General features: G+C 44.0%; 1 protein-coding gene across 4 annotated transcripts in view; it reads left to right on the top strand.

Moving 5' to 3' along the window:
- The window catches only part of LOC134349579 (solute carrier family 35 member F2-like), a 108370-nt gene that overhangs the window by 24330 nt on the left and 61958 nt on the right, over positions 1-22082 (top strand). Inside the window, exon 2 of one of the 4 annotated variants that reach the window (XM_063054115.1) lies at positions 8499-8744. The exons of the other annotated variants lie outside the window; for them this stretch is intronic. The gene's annotated coding sequence lies outside the window, so the exon portion shown is untranslated. The remainder of the gene's footprint in view (positions 1-8498; positions 8745-22082) is intronic. 4 annotated transcript variants of the gene reach the window in all.

The following is a 22082-nucleotide window of genomic DNA, read 5'->3' as shown; positions in this document are numbered from 1 at the left end:
TGAGTCCATCCGTCCGAAAACTCCGAGCTTCCGAACAGCCTCTCCGATACAGCCTCCTGAGCGCCATCCTCTGCCGAGCGCCTTTGACCTCCCCCCGGCTGCTGAAACACGCAAAGCCGAGGATTTCGAGGCCTTCAGCTCCAGAGATTCCGGTTACCACACAGTAGCAGCGGTAGCAAAACAGACATTTCAGAAGTTTTCCAGATGTTCCGCTATGCACTCGCGTCTGTCTCCATCAAATCAGATTTGTGCACGGTCCCCTACTTGACAGATAACAGATATTCATCACCGGAGAAGCCGCGCGCACTGCCGTTGCGCCACCATCTTCTCCCATCAAGTGGTATTTGTTTAATGTTTAGATTTTCTTTTCAGCCACAGTGTAGGCTTCATTTCCCATTTGAAATTTTTAGTTAACGTCCCTATTTGGCCTAGCATTTATTGTTTATTTTCCCCTTAACACTGTTCGCATTAAAGTTTGTGAATTATCGACCTGCTTCAGTGTCTCTCACTCCACACTTGGGCCATATCTGAACCTGGTAACACCAATTCTGGATCCACAAAGCAAGGTCCCCTTGGATCCCATGCCTCCTTACTTTTTCAGTAAGCCTTGCATGGGCTAGCTTATCAAATGCCTTATTGAAATCCATATACACTACATCTACTGCTCTACCTTCATCAATGTGTTTAGCCACATCCTCAAAAAATTCAATCAGGCTTGTAAGGCTCGACTTGCCTTTGACAAAGGCATGCTGACTATTCCTAATCATATAATGCCTCTCCAAATGTTCATAAATCCTGCCTCTCAGGATCTTCTCCATCAACTTACCAACCACTGAAGTAAGACTCACTGGTCTATAATTTCCTGGGCTGTCTCTACTCCCTTTCTTGAATAAGGGAACAACATCCACAATGCTCCAATCCTCCGGAACCTCTCCCGTCCCCATTGATGATGCAAAGATCATCGCCAGAGGCTCAGCAATCTCCTGCCACACCTCCCACAGTAGCCCGGGGTACATCTCATCCGGTCCCGATGACTTATCCAACTTGATGCTTTCCAAAAGCTTTAGCACATCCTCTTTCTTAATATCTACATGCTCAAGCTTTTCAGCCCGCTGTAAGTCATCCCTGCAATTGCCAAGGTCCTTTTCCGTAGTGAATACTGAAGCAAAATATTTCTTAAGTACCTCTGCTATCTCCTCCGGTTCCATACACACTTTTCCACTGTCACACTTGATTGGTCCTATTCTCTCACATCTTAGCCTCTTACTCTTCACATACCTTGTAGAATGCTTTGGGGTTTTCCTTAATCCTGCTCACCAAGGCCTTCTCATTGCCCCTTCTGGCTCTCCTAATTTCATTCTTAAGCTCCTTCCTGCTAACTTTATAATCTTCTAGATTTCCATTCCTTTCTCCTTGACTAGATTTTCAACAGCCTTTGTACACCATTGTTTCTGTACCTTACCATCCTTTCCCTGTCTCACTGGAACGTACCTATGCAGAATGCCATGCAAATATGCCCTGAACATTTGCCACATTTTTGCTGTACATTTCCCTGAGAACATCTGTTCCCAATTTATGCTTCCAAGTTCCTGTCTGATAGCTTCATATTTCCCCTTATTCCAATTAAACACCTTCCTAACTTGTCTGTTCCTATCCCCCTCTGATGCTATGGTAAAGGAGATAGAATTGTGATCACTATCTCCAAAATGCTCTCCCACTGAGAGACCTGACACCTGACCAGGTTCATTTCCCAATACCAGATCAAGTACAGCCTCTCCTCTTGTAGGCTTATCTACATATTGTGTCAGGAAACCTTCCTGAACACACCTAACAAACTCCACCTCATCTAAACCCCTTGCTCTAGGGAGATGCCAATCAATATTGGGGAAATTAAAATCTCCCATCACAACAACCCTGTTTATTATTACCTTTCCAGAATCTGTCCCTCTATCTGTTCCTCAATGTACCTGTTACTATTGGGTGGTCTATAAAAAGCACCCAGTAGAGTTATTGACCCCTTCCTATTTCTAACTTCCACCCACAGTGACTCAGTAGACAATCCCTCCATGGCTTCCTCCTTTTCTGCAGCTGTGACACTATCTCTGATCAGCAGTCCCATGCCCCCACCTCTTTTGCTCCCTCCCTGTCCTTTCTGAAACATCTAAAGCCAGGCACTCGAAGTAACCATTCCTGCCCCTGAGCCATCGAAGTCTCTGTAATGGCCACAACATCATAGCTCCAAGTACTGATCCATGCTCTAAGCTCATCTGCTTTGTTCATGATACTCCTTGCATTAAAATAGACACATCTCAAACCATCAGTCTGATCACATCCATTCTCTACCACTTGCCTATCCTCCCTCTCACATTGCCTACAAGCTTTCTCTATTTGTGAGGCAACCGCCCCTTCCTCCGTCTCTTCAGTTTAGTTCCCAACCCCAGCAGTTCTAGTTTAAACTCTCCCCAATAGCCTTAGCAAACCTCCCTGCCAGGATATTGGTTCCTCTTGGATTCAAGTGCAACCCATCCTTATTGTACAGGTCATGCCTGCCCCAAAAGAGGTCCCAATGATCCAGAAATATGAATCCCTGCTGCAATCTCTCAGCCACGCATTTATCCTCCACCTCACTCTATTCCTATACTCACTGTTGCATGGCACAGGCAGTAATCCCGTGATTGCTACCCTTGTGGTCCTGTTTCTCAGCTTATTTCCTAACTCCCCGTAGTCTGTTTTCAGAACCTCCTCCCTTTTCCTACCCATATTGTTAGTACCAATATGTACCATGACCTCTGGCAGTTCACCTTCCCACTTCAGGACATCGTGGACATGATCAGAAACATCCCGGACCCTGTCACCTGGGAGGCAAACTACCATCCGTGTATCTTTCTTGCATCCACAGAAATGCCTGTCTGACCCCTTAACTATAGAGTTCCCTATCACTGATGCCATCCTCTTCCTTTCCCTACCCTTCTGAGCCACAGGGCCAGACCTTGTGCCAGAGGTGCGGCCACTGTTGCTTCCCCCTGGTAGGTCATCCCCCCCAACAGTACTCAAACAGGAGTACTTATTGTTAAGGGGGACAGCCACTGTGGTATTCTCTGGTATCTGACTCTAGCCCTTCCCTCTCCTGACTGTTACCCACTTATCTGTCTCCCGAGGCCCTGGAATGACTACCTGCCTATAGCTCCTCTCTATCACCTCCTCACTCTCCCCGACCAGACGAAGGTCATCAAGCTGCATCTCCAGTTCCCTGACGTGGTCCCTAAGGAGCTTCAGCTCGATGTACCTGGTGCAGATGTGGCCGCCCGGGAAGCTGGGAGTCTCCAGGACATCCCACATCTGACACCCATTAAGGGACACTGCCCTTACAGACATACTTCCTATTCCTTAAAATCATTGTTGTCAAAATTTCAGAATAACTGAATACACTTATTCTGGCACATTATGCTTCATGCTGGAGTCAGAGTGTCCAGCAGGACCTTATCCATCCTAAATCTTCTTTAAATATCATTTTCAGCAGATACTTTCATTCTTTAAAAATAGCTTGAGACACAACCCAAATTCAAGATTTGGTGCCCTGCAAACCCCATAACTTCTTGCAACTTTTGCTAAGCTCTATAAATCTTTAAATATTTTATACATTTAAATTTATTACTTACAAATTTTTAACATGGTAAAAAGCCATCTTTTCATATTTGGTAGGTTAAAATATTTAATTTTGAGTTTAGAATTGGTGCCAGCCACAGTAGCCTAGCGGTTAGTGTGATGTTTTACAGCTCAGGGTGTCAGAGTTTGGGGTTCAATCCTGGCATCTTCTAAAAGGAAATTATATGTCTTCCCTGTGGAATGCATGGGTTCTTTCCCAGATACTCCAGTTTCCTCCCACAGTCCAAGGACCTAGCAGATAGGTTTTTAGTCATTGTACATTGTCCCATGGTTTGGTTAGGGTTAAATCGGGGATGTTAAGGGTTGCTAGAATGGTGCAGCTTTAAGGGCCGGAAAGGCCTACTCCATGCTGTATCGTTAAAAGCAAACTTGGTGAAAGCTTAGCTTAAAGCTATTTCACTGGTTTTCCTTTAATTCTAGCTTAATAAATTGGTTTTATTGCTCGGTGTTAGAAAAGTTTGACTGTTATAAATGCAAACTGTCTAAATTTTCAATGTAAATAGTGAGGTAGCTAATTTAAAAACGCAAACCAATTTAATTAGCATTAGACGATAGAAATGGTGCATTATCAGATTAGTATCACATAATTAACCTCATTTGTCACAGAGACTTTGATTCAAACATTTTTAAATACATTTCTCACTTCCTACAGAGCTGTAAAGCTTTTGACCCAGAGCCATTATTCCTGCATACAATTATGTGTTCTTTCTTGTATTTTCCTACCTTTAAATTCATCTGTTACATGAAGAATAATCTGAACATTCTATACGATTAGATTTACATAAATAAGTGCTAAAATCATTAAGATAAAAAATGAGAAGAGAGCATGAACTGGCAGGAAAGGTAAACACTAATAACAGACAGCTGATAAAGAGGTAGAAAGAATAGTCAGCATAATACGTATACAGTACTACACTCTCATTTTCTATAGCCAGTCTTGCTTATTATGTCTCTTTAATTCCTTGGAAGTGTTGTTTTCCACCATTAACTTCAATGAGTCATCAAAGAAAGATCTAAGAAGCAGAATAAATTGAAAACTGCAAAGGTCCATCAATGCAATTGCATTCGTATATTTAATGAATGATCATCAAACTGGAACATTAATTCTACTCCTTACTCCACAAATTAAGCCAGACTTGTTCAATGCTTCTGACATTCTCAGTTTTTAAATTGGGTGGCCACTGGGAGATCCCGCTTCTTCTGGTGGATGGAGCGTAGATGCTGGTGGGTACCACATACTGCCAGAGCGAGAGGTTGAAAATATCTGTGAATACTTCAGTCCTTGGCTAGATACTCCATCCAGACCAGATGCTTTCCTTGGATACACTCTCTTGAAGGCAGCCCGCACATCACCTTCAGATACTGAGACCAAAAGATCATCGGGAGATATAGGGGTGCATGATGGTTCCTCTCTGTTCTTGTGATCAAGGTGAGCATGGAAGGCATTGAGCTCATCTGGAAGTGAATCTCTGCTGTCCCCTATGTTGCAAGATTTAACTTTGTAGGAGCTTATGGTATTCATCCCTGCCGCAGCTGTCGAGCATCCCTCGTTGATTCCACTCTAGTCTGAATTCTCCACTTTGCCCGAGAGCTGACTTTCCGGAGATCATACCTACACTCTTGTAGCATTCTTGATTTCCAGACTTGGATGCCTCTGATCTAGCTCTCAGCAGATTCCGGATTTCATTGTTCATCCAGATTGGGGAAAACTCTGAATGATTTCAAGGGGACACACTCATCCACAGCTCTTTTAATAAAGTCTGTAACGATCCTGGTGTAGTCATTCAGGTCCTCAGATGAGTTCTTGAACACGGCCCAGTCCACCCACCTACTCAAGACAACCCTGTAACTGTTGCATTGCCTCCTGTGACCACCTCTTAGTTGTCTCGATCTCCGGAGCTTTGCTCTTTAGGCTCTGTCAGTATGCAGGGAGTAGAAGTACAGCAAAATGATCCGACTTGCCAAAATGTGGTCTGGGAAAGGAGCAGTAGGTGTTCCTTATCGTAGTGCAGCAGTGGTCTAGTGTGTTGGGCCTATTGTTACATGCCTCAAGGAGATCCTTTTTTTTGTGAGAATGATGTAATGGTTTTGGAGATCACCTGACATGATTTTCCCGCCAATGTGAGGTCACGTGATGACATGTGCACCACCGGTATATAAGGGTAGACCCCAGATGACGTAGTTAGGTTTTAGTTTTTAGATTTCCAGGTAGAACATGCTGTGTCTCCGTTTCTGTTGCGTGTTTGTTTTAGTGGCGCAGTTTCATTTTTGAAACGGTTGTGCGTCCTGTTGCAAGATACAATATTATTAGACTGGAAATTTTTGGCTAGATGTGCTGATTTACCCTATTCCAGCAGTAGAAGGGAGAGTGAAGACTTTATCGAAGTACAGGACCAAAAGATCGAGAGGAGTCAGCATCGTTCTGCAGTTTAACAAAGGATTGACCTTATTGAGTCTTCGTTGAAGGAGTAGCGACCTGCATCGAGATAACTCTTGCCAAAAGAGCAAAGAGTTCATGCAAAGGTTTGATCTCTAGAAAGCAAGGTCAGTTGTTTTAAACGTTTATTTGCTGCATTGTGAATCCTGTGGACAGAACCAGCAGGAAAGTCTCGCCTATGAAGAAATCCTCCAGAGAAGTCTCTCCCAATTGAACGTATAAATCTGTTGGACTTTCAAATTTACCATTTTAAGAACTATATCTGACTTTATCGCTTTAAGAATTGTTTTCGCATTTAATGCTTTAAGAACCAGTGCCGAGTGACGATTTGTTGAACGGCTGCATAATGGTTAACTTCCGGTTAAAGTTTTCGTTTGTTTTTTTCATTTATCCGTGTTTAATAAACATTTGGTTGTTTTTAAATAACCTGTCTCGATTGATATTCATTGTTGCCGGTTACGTTACACTATACAAGCTGGAATTCAGAAGAGTGAAGAGGGATCTCATTGAAACCTATTGAATGTTGAAAGGCGTAGATAGAGTGGATGTGGAAAGGACATTTCTTACAGTGGGGAGTGTAGGAACAGAGGGCACAACCTTGGAATAGAGGGACGTCCATTTGGAACGGAGATGAGGAGTAATTTCTTTAGCCAGAGGGTGGTGAACCTATGGAATTCGTTGCCAGAGACAGCTGTGGAAGCCAGGTCATTAAGTGCATTTAATATAGATATTGATAGATTTTTGATAAATCAGGGCATGAAAAATTATGGGGGGAAGGTAGGAGAATAGGGCTGAGAAGGAAATGGATCAGCAATGATCAAATGGCAGAGCAGATTCAATGGTCCAAATGGCTGAATTTTGCTCCAATGTGTTATGGCAGCGGTCCCCAACCACCGGGCCGCAAAGCATGTGCTACCAGGCCGTGAGGAAACGATATGAGTCAGCTGCACCTTTCCTCATTCCCTGTCGCGCACTGTTGAACTTGAACATACAGTTGCCAACTGTCCTGTATTTGCTGGGACATCCTGTATCTTGGGCTAAATTGGTTTGTCCCATACGGGACAGCCCTTGTCCCGTATTTCCCCCGCTAAGGTAGAGCGTTCCTATGAAACCTTTCGTGCCGAAATGGCGTAAAGCGAAGAAGCAATTACCATTAATTTATATGGGAAAAATTTTTGAGTGTTTGAGCATTTTTGACCCAAAAAATAACCTACCAAATCATACCAAGTAACACATAAAACTGAAAATAAATAACACTAACATATAGTAAAAGCAGGAATGATATGATAAATACACAGCCTATATAAAGTAGAAATAATGTATGTACAGTATAGTCGGGAAGATGAAGGTAAAACCGATTTGTGGGGGTAAAAAATTGGCACGTACGCGCATGTGTATATTACATGTGCACGTCACGCATGTGCACACAGGTGCCTGTGCAAGGCTTCATGGTCATGGTAGTCTTTCCTGGAGTAAAGTGTCCCGGGATTTGACTGCTAGTTTTGTCCCTTATTTGGGAGTGAAAAAGTTGGCAACCCTAACTGTAAAAGACACATTGAGGTGACTTTACCCCTGCTTGAACAACCCCCCCCCCAACCCCCGTCGGCCGGTCCGTAAGTATATTGTCAATGTTAAACCAGTCCGCGGTGCAAAAAAGGTCGGGGACCCCTGTGTTATGGTCTTAATGAAACAATGCCAGTATCCTTTCCCAACTCAACATCCCCAACATTGAGACCCTTTCAGCATGCCCTAGCAGATTTGATGTTAGCTCACTTTTATATGCTCCCTGATCACACTAACTTTGATTTGCCTGAAATCTAAAATCCATCTTAGTATTCATTACAGTTTATTGAGCATCCATAGCTCTCTGTAGTATGGAATTCCATGACCCCCGCTACAGAGAAATTTCCTTCTTCCACCTTAATGTGCAGACGTTTATTATGAAATTATTCAAAAGTAGAAGATTCTTAAGATTGGTTGGGTTGTCCAGTTAATAAAACCTTTCCCCCATCCTCTCCATATCCCCTTTTAACTGCTTGCTAGCTCTTGTTCCATCCCTTCCCTCTACACTTGTATGTTGTCTATCTCCCTTCTATCCTTCTATCTGGATAATGGTTCTTGAGCTAAAATATTTCCTGTCCAGTTCCATCCATTGGTGCTTCCTGGTCCATTGAGTTTCTCCAGTATTTTATGTGCTGTCCAGCTAATTATTGCAATACTGCTCATAGCATATTTCTGACAGTCGATGGAATAAACACAAGAAAATTTGCGGATGCTGGAAATCCAAAGCATCACACCCAAAATGCTGGAGGTCAGGTCAGGCAGAGTCTATGGAAATAAATAAAGAATTGATGAGGTAATAAACAGAACTGTTTCCTTGTTATTTTTTAAATAGTTGGGCTGTGAAATACCCATGGTACAAGTAAAAGAAGCATCCGATATGCTACACTAGCAACAAGACTGGATTGCATTGCTTGAGTGAAAATGAGACTCATGAATCTACAACTGGCAAAACAGAAGAGTGATGAATCCCTCATTACTGAAATAAGAAGCCATACTTATTAAAAAGGCATAAGGGAAAGCAACACGAATAGCAGATCTGTTTGGATAACTTGACAAATATGACAGGATGCAAGAACTGGTAAGAACTTACCTGGAATAATTGGATATACTCTTGGAAGCCAAGAACATCAGATAAGTAGAAGTGATAATTCTGAAGAACTTTCCAACATTTTCATGATATCCTCCTTGATCCTCTTTGGAATGAGCATACTATGCTGGTTGCTCAGACAACTGCAATAATTATTCAATTAGGGCTTGGAATATCTTCACCCTAAGTAACTGTAAGTGAAAGAAAGCCAAACCATGACTGGAAGTGGGCTCCGACACCTGAGGAATATTAGTTAACCCATTGGCACCAAACAGCACAGTTGAGGTCCTTATTATTAAGATGGGTCTGATATTGATGACTCTTTACGACCTGTCACCATCTAAAAACCTCAGAGGCACTAAGTATGTACAGTGGGTGTCATTCAAGGCACAGTGTGCTGTAGCTCTGAGTGCAGAGAATGGTGACAGCGTGAAAACAATAAGTTATGAAGAATTAAAGTAGCCAAATCTGACATCATTAACAGAGCAAGCCACCCTGTGCAATGTTCTGCTGAATGGAAACAGGTGAAGTTATCAGTACTTGTATTGGTTAACACTCAATGACCTATATCACTGTGGCTATCACTGAGACGTGGCTAAAGGATGCATGTCTCTGGGAGATGAACGTCCAAGTATACACGGTGTATCGGAAGGATAGGAAGGTAGGCAGAGGGGGAGGCGTGGCTTTATTGGTAAGAAATGATACTAAATCATTAGAAAGAGGTGATATAGGATCGGAAGGTGCAGAATCTTTATGGGTTGAGCTAAGAAATCGCAGAGGTAAAAGGACCCTGATGGCAGTTATTTATAGGCCTCCAAACAGCTGCAGTGATGTGGACTACAAATTACAACAGGAAATAGAAAAGGCTTGTCAGAACGGCAGTGTTATGATAATTGTGGGGGATTTTAACATGCGAGTGGATTGGGAAAATCAGGTCGGCACTGGATCTCAAGAGAGAGAATTTGTAAAATGTCTGTGTGATGGCTTTTTAGAACAGCTTGTTGTTGAGCCCACTAGGGGATTGGCTGTACTGGATTGGGTATTGTGTAATGAACCGGAGGTGATTAGAGAGATTGAGGTGAAGGAAACCTTAGGAGGCAGTGATCATAACATGATTGAGTTCACTGTGACATTTGAAAAAAAGAAGCTGAAATCTGATGTGTCGGTATTTCAGTGGAATAAAGGAAATTGCAGTGGCATGAGAGAGGAACTGGCCAAAGTTGACTGAAAGGGACACTGGTGGGAAAGACGGCAGAGCAGCAGTGGCAGGAGTTTATGCGAGAAGTGAGGAAGGTGCAAGACAGGTATATTTCAAAAAAGAAGAAATTTTCGAATGGAAAAAGGATGCAACCGTGGTTGACAAGAGAAGTCAAAGCCAAAGTTAAAGCAAAGGAGAGGGCATACAAGGAAGCAAAAATTAGTGGGAAGACAGAGGATTGGGAAGTTTTTAAAGCTTACAAAAGGAAACTAAGAAGGTCATTAAGAGGGAAGAGATGAACTATGAAAGGAAGCTAGCAAATAATATCAAAGACTAATATAAAAGCTCAATAAAAAATAATATCAAATACTTAAAAGCTTTTTCAAGTATATAAAGAGTTAAAGACAGGTGAGAGTAGATATAGGACCGATAGAAAATGATGCTGAAGAAATTGTAATGGGAGATAAGGAGATGGTGGAGGAACTGAACGAGTATTTTGCATCAGTCTTCACTGAGGAAGACATCAGCAGTATACCGGACACTCAAAGGTGGCAGGGAAGAGAAGTGTGCGCAGTCACAATTACGACAGAGAAAGTACTCAGGAAGCTGAATAGTCTAAAGGTAGATAAATCTCCCGGACTAGATGGAATGCACCCTCGTGTTCTGAAGGAAGTAGCTATGGAGATTGCGGAGGCATTAGCGATGATCTTTCAAAAGTCGATAGATTCTGGCATGGTTCCGGAGGACTGGAAGATTGCAAATGTCACTCCGCTATTTAAGAAGGGGGCAAGAAAGCAAAAAGGAAATTATAGACCTGTTAGCTTGACATCGGTGGTTGGGAAGTTGTTGGAGTTGATTGTCAAGGATGAGGTTACAGAGTACCTGGAGGCATATGACAAGATAGGCAGAACTCAGCATGGATTCCTTAAAGGAAAATCCTGCCTGACAAACCTATTACAATTTTTTGAGGAAATTACCAGTAGGCTAGACAAGAGAGATGCAGTGGATGTTGTATATTTGGATTTTCAGAAGGCCTTTGACAAGGTGCCACACATGAGGCTACTTAACAAGATAAGATCCCATGGAATTACAGGAAAGTTACATACGTGGATAGAGCATTGGCTGATTGGCAGGAAACAGAGAGCGGGAATAAAGGGATCCTATTCTGTTTGGCTGCTGGTTACCAGTGGTGTTCCACAGGGGTCCTTGTTGGGCCTCTTCTTTTTACATTGTACATCAACGACTTGGATTATGGAATAGATGGCTTTGTGGCTAAGTTTGCTGACGATACGAAGATAGGTGGAGGGGCCGGTAGTGCTGAGGAAACAGAGAGTCTGCAGAGAGACTTGGATAGATTGGAAGAATGGGCAAAGAAGTGGCATATGAAATACAATGTTGGAAAGTGTATGGTTATGCACTTTGGCAGAAGAAATAAATGGGCAGACTATTATTTAAAGGTGGAAAGAATTCAAAGTTCTGGGATGCAACGGGACTTGGGAGTCCTCGCACAGGATACCCTTAAGGTTAACCTCCAGGTTGAGTCGGTGGTGAAGAAGGCGAATGCAATGTTGGCATTCATTTCTAGAGGAATAGAGTATAGGAGCAGGGATGTGATGTTGAGGCTCTATAAGGCGCTGGTGAGACCTCACTTGGAGTGCTGTGGGCAGTTTTGGTCTCCTTATTTAAGAAAGGATGTGCTGACATTGGAGAGGGTACAGAGAAGATTCACTAGAATGATTCCAGGAATGAGAGGGTTAACATGTGAGGAACGTTTGTCCGCTCTTGGACTGTATTCGTTGGAGTTTAGTAGAATGAGGGGAGACCTCATAGAGACATTTCGAGTGTTGAAAGGCATGGACAGAGTGGATGTGGCAAAGTTGTTTCCCATGATGGGGGAGTCTAGTACCAGAGGGCATGACTTAAGGATTGAAGGGCGCCCATTCAGAACAGAAATGCGAAGAAATTTTTTTAGTCAGAGGGTGGTGAATCTATGTTGCCACGGGTAGCAGTGGAAGCCAAGTCATTGGGTATATTTAAGGCAGAGATTGATCGGTATCTGAGTAGCCAGGGCATCAAAGGTTATGGTGTGAAGGCGGGGGAGTGGGACTAAATGGGAGAATGGATCAGTTCATGATAAAATGGCGGAGCAGACTCGATGGGCTGAATGGCCTACTTCTGCTCTTTTGTCTTATGGTCTTATATCACTGGTCAAAGATTGATTACGGACCATAAACTAGTTTACTTAATGATTAATACATTTGGCATTGCTAAGCACAAAGGCTATTGTCACATCCACCAAGATGCCAGTCCGCCCCAGACCTTTGATCTTTAACGAATAGGTGAAGGAATGGCTGTGGAAATAGCATGGGGCTGGTTAAAGTCCGGCAGAATGAGTGGGCAACCCTACATAGTGTAGTTCTGAAGTTAGACAAAACTACACAGTTATGCAAAGATGCACTCTGACAGAAGTTCTGATGATGAGCAGTATACACTTCCCTGATGTAGAATCCAGATGGGGAGCTGTCAGGAACTGAACTTCTTACCAAACTGGACATATGTCATGACTTCACCCTGTAAGTCTGATGAGTCAGTGCTACCTAGTGATGAAAAAAATTATGTGGACAGATAATTCATTAAACCTGACATACATTGTGAAATCAGCCCCGAGGAGAATTCAAACAAATGAAACAATTATTGGGGAAGGCTTGCAGTTGTCTGTAAATCCAGGTTGATAAGATCATTGCAACGAAGATCAAGGAGGATCATAGGAAAGTGGGTGGAAAATAGACTCGAGAAGCTGCATTATTCTAATGTTAGTATTGGTTTATTATTATCTCATATACCATAATGCAGTAAAAAGTTTGTCTTGTACACTGTTTATACAGATCAACTCATTCCTCAGTGCATTGACCTAGAATAAGGTAAAACTGTAACAATGCAGAACAAAGTGCAAAAGCTACCAAAAGATTGCAGTGGAGGTAAATGATAAAGTGCAAGATCATAACGAGGTAGATTGTGAGGCCAAGAGTCCACCTCATTGTAAAAAAAAGTCTGTTCAAAAGTCTAATAACAGTGAGAGAAATGTTCTTGTGCAGTGTGTTGAAACTCTGGCTAAACACCATGATAAACCGGAGCCAATGAAGACAGAGTTGTAGTAAGGTTAACCATTTACTGTTCACTCTTCCACATTAACATCACATGGTGAAAACTGTTGATAAAAAAATACAAACATATACAGCGTCTTTTTCATTCTGGAGACCATGCGCACTCTCTTCTATTAGCAAGAGTCTCCAGCCGCCCCAAGTAGCGGGCGAGGGGGTCACGTCAAACTGCCGCCAGGCCCGAGCCCACCCCGCGCTTGAAATTGAAAAGCTGACACGTGCGCCACCCGAACCGCCGCTTCCTTAACAGAAACTGCGTTAATATTTGTACTTCAAATACATTCTTATGAACTTACAGCGTTGCTTCTGTAATGTTTCTTTGTGGGTAGAAACGGAGCTCTTCACGATCTTGCTGCATGCATGGCACCCACCTTCACACCTTCTCCGAACCGGAGGTTACATACAAGATGCGGCGAAACTGTAGGTGACGTCATCACATGCCGTGATATACCATAGACAATGAATTTACCTTTGTTATACTGTAACTTAATTATCAACATTTAACTTTAACTGGAAAATAGTTACAAACAAATCATTTAAAGCATAGGCCCAACAAAGACAAATAAATACCTTAAGGGCAACACACTCCCCGTCTGACCTTTGTAAGGTCACTATAAACATGGTATAGAACTTTAGTCTCTACATCAGTCTTTAGGTAGAAGTAGAACAACCTCTGTAACTGGTTTCAGGTTTCCTTTTCAGGGTTCATTGTAAAGATGTGAACCGGTTGACTGCCTGCTCTTTGTCATTTGGTAAGCGCTGGTATGGTTCTCTGAATGGTAGTGGGGTGACCCAGTTGTTCGCTTCGTCTCTCAAGACCTTTGTGTCCATTATTTTTAAGAAGATGGCGTCTTCCACTAATGGAGCAAGTTTATTATCGTGCTTAGTTTGAGCAAAGACTGACTGTCCCAGTGTCTTCTCAGTTACTTTACTATGCTCGTGCCTTTGCTGTGCTTCCTTGATACACGCAGCACTTGTGGAGGGCTGAGAAATTGAATGGCGGCCTCTCTTTAGCATGTTAGTCTTGAGCATGTTAACTGTCGGTTTGTGTACGTTGCCAGGGCACACCTCTCCTATCACCACCCAGCCCAGAACCAGACATCGGGCGAAGGGGGCGTTGTGTGGTCCACTGACCTGCTGCCTGACTTTGTGCACCCTAAGAACGTCTCTTCCGAGTAGCAGGAGTATTTCTGCTTCCGGATCCAGTTCTGGGATGTGCTTGACAATGTGGTGGAAATGGGGCTGGTGTAGAACTGCGCTTGGCGTCAGAATCTCGGATTGGTTATTTAAGATCTCATTGCACTCTAAGAGTAGAGGGAGACTGATGACGACCTTGCCATCCAGCGACTCGAGCTGGAAGCCTTCTGCCTTCCTGCCATATGTTTCTGCGATGCCAGAGCAAGTTCTGAGGTAGTATGGGAATGGGTTACCCTTTATGCTGAACAACTTGAGGAATTCTGGTCTCACTAGTGAGTGGTTGCTCTGGTCGTCCAGAATTACATAGGCCCTGATGGCCTTGTCTTTGGCTTCCTTAGGGTATACCTTAGTGAGGCAGATCTTTGAGCACGAATGGCTCGACTGACCTGGACTGCAAACTTCTGTGCAGCTTGAGCTGACAATAGTTGTATCAGAGTGATGCTCTCCCTCCCCGCTATCCTCTTGTGGGAGTGGAGGAGCCTTGGCAGTTTGCGGTGACGGGCTGGGATGCATGGCTCCATCGTGATTAGTGCTGTTACATTCTGAGCACATTATGGGGAATGTACACTCTTTAGCGAGGTGGGAGGTAGAGGAACAGCACTTAAAACATATTCTTTTTTCCTTGAGAAGGGCCTCTCTTTTGTCAAAGGGTTTGTTTCGAAACATTCTGCATTTTTTGAGGGAGTGGGGTTTGTTGTGCAATGGACAATTCTTGATAGGGTAATCGTTGATTGCGGAGACTTTGGTTTTATGCACTGAGACGGGTTTGTTGATGACAAAATTGTTCGAAATGGGTTTGACTGGGTTGGTGTGAGTTGTGGTGCTGCCTTGATTCATGAAGCTAGGGTCGTTTCGCCTCCTCACCTCCTTGCACACAAACCTACTAAAATACTCAAAGGGAGGGAATCTACCACTGTTCTCTTCCGTATACTCTGAGCCAATAGACACCCATCTTTCCTGCAGCCCAAATGGATGCTTGTTCACAATTAGTCCAACTCTGCGTGAGGTATCCAGATACGACAGGCCAGTTCAATATCTGCACCTTGAATCTCCATGAGTGAATCTCCGAGTTCTCGTAATTTAGTGTGGTCCTTGGCTGACACCCTAGGAAAATTGTTCAGCTGTTGAAATAGCGCCCTCTCAATAATTTCAGGGGCCGCATAGCAGTCCTGAAGTCTCTCCCATGCTTTGTGTAAGGCTAATTTGGGGTTGCTGATGTACACTGAGCATATTCATTTCACCTGTTCACTTGATTCCTTTCCCAGCCATTTAGTCATAAGGTCCAACTCTTGGGTTGCTGTGAGCTGGACTCCACCAGTGGCACTAGTGAATGAGGAGTACCACGCACGGTAATTTTCAGGCTTATTGTCATACTGGTACAGTCCTGAATTGATGAGGTCTCGTCGCGCTAAATACTGTACCAAGGGTTCTGCTGCAGGTGGTGTGCAAGCTGGGGGAATATGTTGGGGGACATATAACTGAGCGTGTACATTCATGATGGAGTTTGATGTTCTGACTTCAGCCTTTGTCTCTGATCTTGCCGGGTCCGGTAAGTTTGGTGTTGGGAAGTATTCGTAGTCAGCCCTTTCATACTTGAGTTTGTGGCAAGGTTGCAATTGTGAGTTGTCTTCCCCCGGTGGACGCGATGCAACAAAGCTTCCCTGTGATTTCACATGAGATGGGACGCCAACAGGCAAGTATGGAGAGGGAGAATAAATCTGCAGGTCAATTTGAGACTGGACATATTCGCTGGTGCGTTCCAGTTTGGCCCTTTCTGACATAGATTTTCCTGTTTCGTCTAGAACGTGCATTTCTTCAGCGTTTTCCAACACTTGTGTTTCCACCGCGGCCACATCAGCTTCTCATTGTAGCATCAGCACTTCTGACTCTGTATCTATCCTTGCCTTTTCCAACTGGTTTTCCGCTTCTCTGGCAGCTTTTTCCATTTTCAGTTTTGCTACTTGGTTAGCGTATGACGCTCGCACCTTGGCGGCTTCTGCTTCAGCTCTTGTGAGGGCAGCCACACTAGTCGACGTCCTACTGCTCTTGGCGCTGAGTGCAAGCGAGTTGATGCTTGATCGCGAAGCCATCGTACCACGTCGAAACATCTAATGATTCTGCCATTTCACTGTAGTGTTCTCGTGCAGTGTGTTGAAACTCTGACTAAACACCAAGTTAAACTGCAGCCAATGAAGACAGAGTCGTAGTAAGGTTAACCATTTACTGTTCACTCTTCCACATTAACATCGTATGGTGAAAAATGTTGATAAAAAAATACAAACATATACAGCGTCTGTTTCATTCTGGAGACCACGCGTGCTCTCTTCTTTTAGCAAGTGTCTCCAGCCACCCTGAGTAGTGGGCGAGGGGGGTCCTGTCAAACCGCCGCCAGGCCCGAGCCCACCCCATGTTTGAAATTGAAAAGCCGACACGCGCGCCACCCGAACCGCCGCTTCCTTAACAGAAACCGCGTTAATATTTTTACTTCAAATACTTTCATAGGAACTACGGCGTTGCTTCTATAATGTTCCTTTGTGGGTAGACACGGAGCTCTTCACGATCATGCTGCACGCATGGCACTCACCTTCACACCTTCTCCGAACTGGACGCGGCGAAACCGGAGGTGATGTCATCACATGCTGCGATATACCATAGGCAATGAATTTACGTTTGTTATACTGTAACTTAATTATCAACCTTTAACTTTAACTAGAAAATAGTTACAAACAAATCATTTAAAGCATAGACCCAACCAAGTCAAATAAATGCCTTAAGGGCAACACAGAGAGAGTAAACACATCTTAATACAACGTAAGGTTGTATACTTGGACTTCAAGGCTGATGAGAACATCTGTGACAAGCAATGGAGCAAGTGGCTATATACTAAGTACAAGGAACTCTACAACAACAAGTGAAAGTTATCAGTCAGTTATTCTGCAGTGGTGTTGATGTTCATATCCAGCTCGGGAGTGTTCCATGTGAAGGACAGTCATTAGGCTTTCTTGCATTGGCTGGGAATTGAATTACTGAAGATCAGATCAATGCAGGCTCACTGCATCAGAACTGCGGGGCAGAAATCCCTCTGCGGACAACTGGTTCTGTAGCCACAGGGGTAGAGATTGGTTTATTCAACTGTCAGTGGATGGTTGCTTGAAATGACTTGATGTATTGCTGATGGGCTTGAACATCCCCACAGCACCATATTTCCCCATGGAATGGGGAAACTACAGTTTTTGCAATGTAGTTTGTCAGAAAAGTTAGTGTCTACTAAGTCTCTGTAGCTGCAGTCAGTGCAGGTTGTAGCCTTTATGACTGTTTAAACAACTTTATTTTCAATGTCTCAGTTCAATCTCTGAGGGCTGCTACCTTTTTATCCCACAACATCCCTTTCTCCTCCATAACAGGGGAAGTGTTTATGCCTACGAAATACTTACATAGTCCAAATGAACAGAACTCAACAATCTCCCATCCTATATATATATATATATATATATTATATAGACATATTAAAACATTAAAAAATGTAAAGCTGATTCAAATATCCATATGGATATGCAAATTAGTTCTAACCCTTGATGTTAATAGAATTCTTAAGGTACCAAATGCCCTCACTAAGTGCCTTTAAGAGCACAAGAGCTGGTGCTTCTTTGTGAGACAGTCAGCTAGTTGTTCCTTTGTAGTTGACCATAGCACGTGGTGAATTTTTTGTGCTTGGACAAGTTCTTTGATCCTGCTTATCCCTAGATGAAGTCTCTTCTCTGTAACTGACTTGGTGGATTTGATGGCATCAAGCAAAGAGCAGTTGTCTGTGACACAGGTTATTTGTAGACTGCTCTTCTTTGGGTCAGCATGGAAAAGCTCAGAATAGATTGTGACCAGAAAAACTGCATTGTCAATTCCTTCAGACGTTGCTAAGTTTCTCCTGCCAGTGAACTCCGTACAACTCTTCGGATCCTTTATCATAGCCAATAGAGAGGTAAAGATCTTCCCTCTTCTCCCATCAGTACAATAAAATGTCCCCCTTGAGTTCCTCCATCAGGAAGATTTTCAAGTGAGACATCACTGAAGACAGTGAGCCTCAGTGAGCTAACTTTTCCAAGTTGAAACTTCAAGGCTACTTTTTCAGACTGAATTCTGTGCAGTATCTTGTTTGCCTCATGTAGTTTGTACTGTGGCAGGTTTTGTGCTGGACGCCAAGTTGCAGGCAATAAACATGATGTCAGGTCTGCTCTGCCTTGCCGCCTGTAGAATCTGACCTGTCTTTGACTGAAGCTGCTGAGCTTCAGCTTCACTGAGGGGTGCATCCCGTTGTGTGGCATGTGAGGATTCCATGTGGATTGTCTGAAGATTCCTGATGTAGCTTTCTTGGTGCAGTTGTACTATTCCATCAACAGCAAGGATGTCTATCGCTCTCCTCTCCCTCTGCACTAATCCTAACCTCACCATCAAACCCGCAGATAAGGGAGGTGCTGTAGTAGTCTGTTAAATTGACCTCTACCTTGCTGAGGTGCAGTGCCAACTCTCAGACACCTCTTCTTACTTACCCCTCGAAGAGGATCCCACTAAGGAACACCAGGCCATTGTCTCCCACACCATCACCAATCTTATTGACTCTGGGGATCTCTCACCCACTGCCACCAACCTCATAGTTCCTGCACCCCGTACCTCCCGTTGCTACCTCCTACCCAAAATCCACAAACCTGCTTGTCCAGGTAGACCCATTGTTTCAGCTTGTTCCTACCCCACTGAACTCATATCAGCATACCTCGATTCTGTTTTATCCCCCCTGGTTCAGTCCCTTTCTGCCTACATTCGTGACACCTCACGCGCTCTTGATCTTTTCAGGGATTTCAGGTTCTCTGGCCCCCATAATCTTATCTTTACTATGGATGTTCAGTCCCTATGCACCTCCATCTCCCACCAGGAAGGCCTCAAAGCACTTTGTTTCATTCTGCACACCAGACCCAACAGTTCTCCTCCACCACCACTCTCCTCTGCCTAGCAGATCTTGTCCTCACTCTAAATAATATCTCCTTTGGGTCCTCCCCCTTCCTTCAAACAAAAGGAGTAGCCATGGGCTGTCGCATGGGTTTGTTGGCTACGTGGAACAGTCTATGTTACAAGCCTACACTGTTGACTGTCCCACACTTTTCCTACGCTACATCAACGATTGCATTGGTACTGCTTCCTGCATGCATTCTGAACTCGTCGACTTCATCCACTTTGCCTCTGACTACCACACTGCCCTCAAATTTAGCTTGTCCATCTCTGATACCTCCCTCCCTCTTTGTCGATCTCACTGTCTCTATCTCCAGAGACAGCTTATGGACTGATGTCTATTACAAACCCACGCACTCTCACAGCTACCTGGACTATACCTCGTCCCACACATCTACTTGTAAAAATGCCATCCCCTTCTCTCAATTCCTCCATCTTCACCGCATCTGCTCTCAGGATGAGGCTTTTCATTCCAGAATTAAGGAGATGTCCTCCTTTTTTAAAGAAAGGGGCTTCCCTTCCTCCACCATCAACGCTGCCCTCAACTGCATCTCTTCCATTTCATGCACGTCTGCTCTTACCATGCTATCAGGGATAGGGTTCCTCTTGTCCTCACCTACCACTCCACCAGCCTCCATGTCCAGCACATAATTCTCCGAATCCTCTGCCACCTCCAAATGGATCCCACCACCAAACCACCAAACACATCTTTTCCTTCCCCCCGCCCCACTTTCTGCTTTACACAGGGATCACTCCCTACACAACTCCCTTGTCCATTTGTCCCTCCCCACTGACCTCCTTCCTGGCACTTATCCTTGCAAGCAGACAAGTGCCTCACCTGCCCTACACCTCCTCCCTCATTACCATTCAGGGCCCCAAATAGTCCTTCCAGGTGAGGTGACACTTCACCTGTGAGTCTGTTGGGGTCATATACTGTGTTCAGTGCTCCTGGTGTGGCCTCCTGTATATCGGTGAGACCCAACGTAGATTGGGGGTCTGCTTCACCGACTATCAACACTCTGTCGGCTAGAACAAGTGGGATCTCCCAGTGGCCACCCATTTTAATTCCACTTCCCAATCCCATTCCGATATGTCCATCCATGGCCTCCGCTACTGTTGTGATAAGGCCACACTTTGGTTGGAGGAACAACACCTTATATTCTGTTTGAATAGCCTCCAACCTGATGATATGAACATTGATTTCTCAAACTTCCAGTAATGCCTCCATACCGCCCCCCCCCCACCTTCAGCATTTCCCATCCCCTTGTCCCTCTCTCATGTTATCTCCTTGCCCGTCCATCTCCTCCCTCTGGTGCTCCTCCCCACCTTTTTTCTTTCTTCCATGGCCTTCTCTCTTTCACCAATCAACTTCCTAGCTCTTTGTTTTATCCCTCCCCCTCCAAGTTTCACCCATTGCCTGGCGTTTCTCTCTCCCCTCCCCCACCTTTCAAATCTACTCCTCAGCTTTTTTTCTCCGGTCCTGCGAAGGGTTTTGGCCCAAAACATCGACTGTACTTTTTCCATACATGCTGCCTGGCCTGCTGAGTTCCTCCAGCATTTTGTGTGTGTTGCTCGGATTTCCAGCATCTGCAGATTTTCTCATTTGTGATGTCTATCGCTAAGTAGCAGAATCTGTCCCGTTCCTCCTGTCCAACCTGAAAGGCTGAATTTAGTTGAGGGATAACTGTTGTGGCAAAATTTTGTGAGCCTCCCCATATGAAATCATCTACTTGACAGGCAAGTACTCCTATCACATGATATCCTGAATCGTGCTAGTAAAAAAACAGTTGGAGATCTCCACCTGTTTTCAACATTATTTCCTTGACCTTTATACCAGTAGAGCGATGTATCTGCGAGACCATACACACAGAGTGTTCCTTCGTTTCTGGCTTCAGGCAGGGGTTTAATGTGAATGTCACATGACAGCTCCATTCCCTGTAAGCATGCGGACTTTATGTCCATGCAATGGGGTTGCCAATGCTTTTGACATATCACTGAGAGAATTAGTCAGAGAGACTCTGGTGCAAGTGGTGGTGAGTCTTTTTGGAGTTCTTTTATGTTCAGTTCCTCAAAACCTCTAGCCACAAGGTGTGTTTTTGGTATAATTCCCGTTGGGGCTTCTTACAGAGTGCATACCCATCTTATAGACATTGTTTTTTAGCCAATGTCTCTGGCTTCCTCAAGAACTCCATTATTTCTCCAACTTCTGATTTCATCCTGTTTTGCAGATTCAAAATGACACCTCATTAGTTACTTGATATTTCTCAGATGGTCCAGCCTGTTCTGTACTTGATGCAATATGAAATCTGTCTACATGTGACATGTCGACTGGTCCTACAGTGCCAGTGACCGTGACTGGTTCTAGATAATTCAAGTTGTACCAACTTTTGTTTCTCCCAGTGGCTTTGCCTGCTCACCCTAAGACTTAAGCTTTGTATGAGATATCAGTGTCTTGGTCTGCAAATCTCACAGTTTGTCCTGTATTGAGACTGAAACTTCCATATTGTCCTTGCACTTGTGATAATTTCTGTTCAGAAACTCTGTTGAGTCCCCAGCTGCACTCTCCTCATCCCTGTCTGTGTTATGTGATAGTGTACCTGGTAAATGCTTTTCATTTTTTGTGTCATTCTCCACGGAGTTCTGATCGTCTGCAATTTGTGCTTTATGTAGTCTGGAATAATGCACTCTCACATATGTACGTACCTCCATGTGTCATGAATACCACAACTCCATCCTGACCAATGACAACTTCAGGACCTTTCTATTCTGTGCAAT

This window comes from Mobula hypostoma, chromosome 7 (assembly GCF_963921235.1).
Source record: "Mobula hypostoma chromosome 7, sMobHyp1.1, whole genome shotgun sequence".
NCBI classification, from domain to species: domain Eukaryota; kingdom Metazoa; phylum Chordata; class Chondrichthyes; order Myliobatiformes; family Myliobatidae; genus Mobula; species Mobula hypostoma.
Note: the sequence above shows the minus strand (reverse complement) of the source record. Positions and strands in the feature narration are given on the sequence as shown.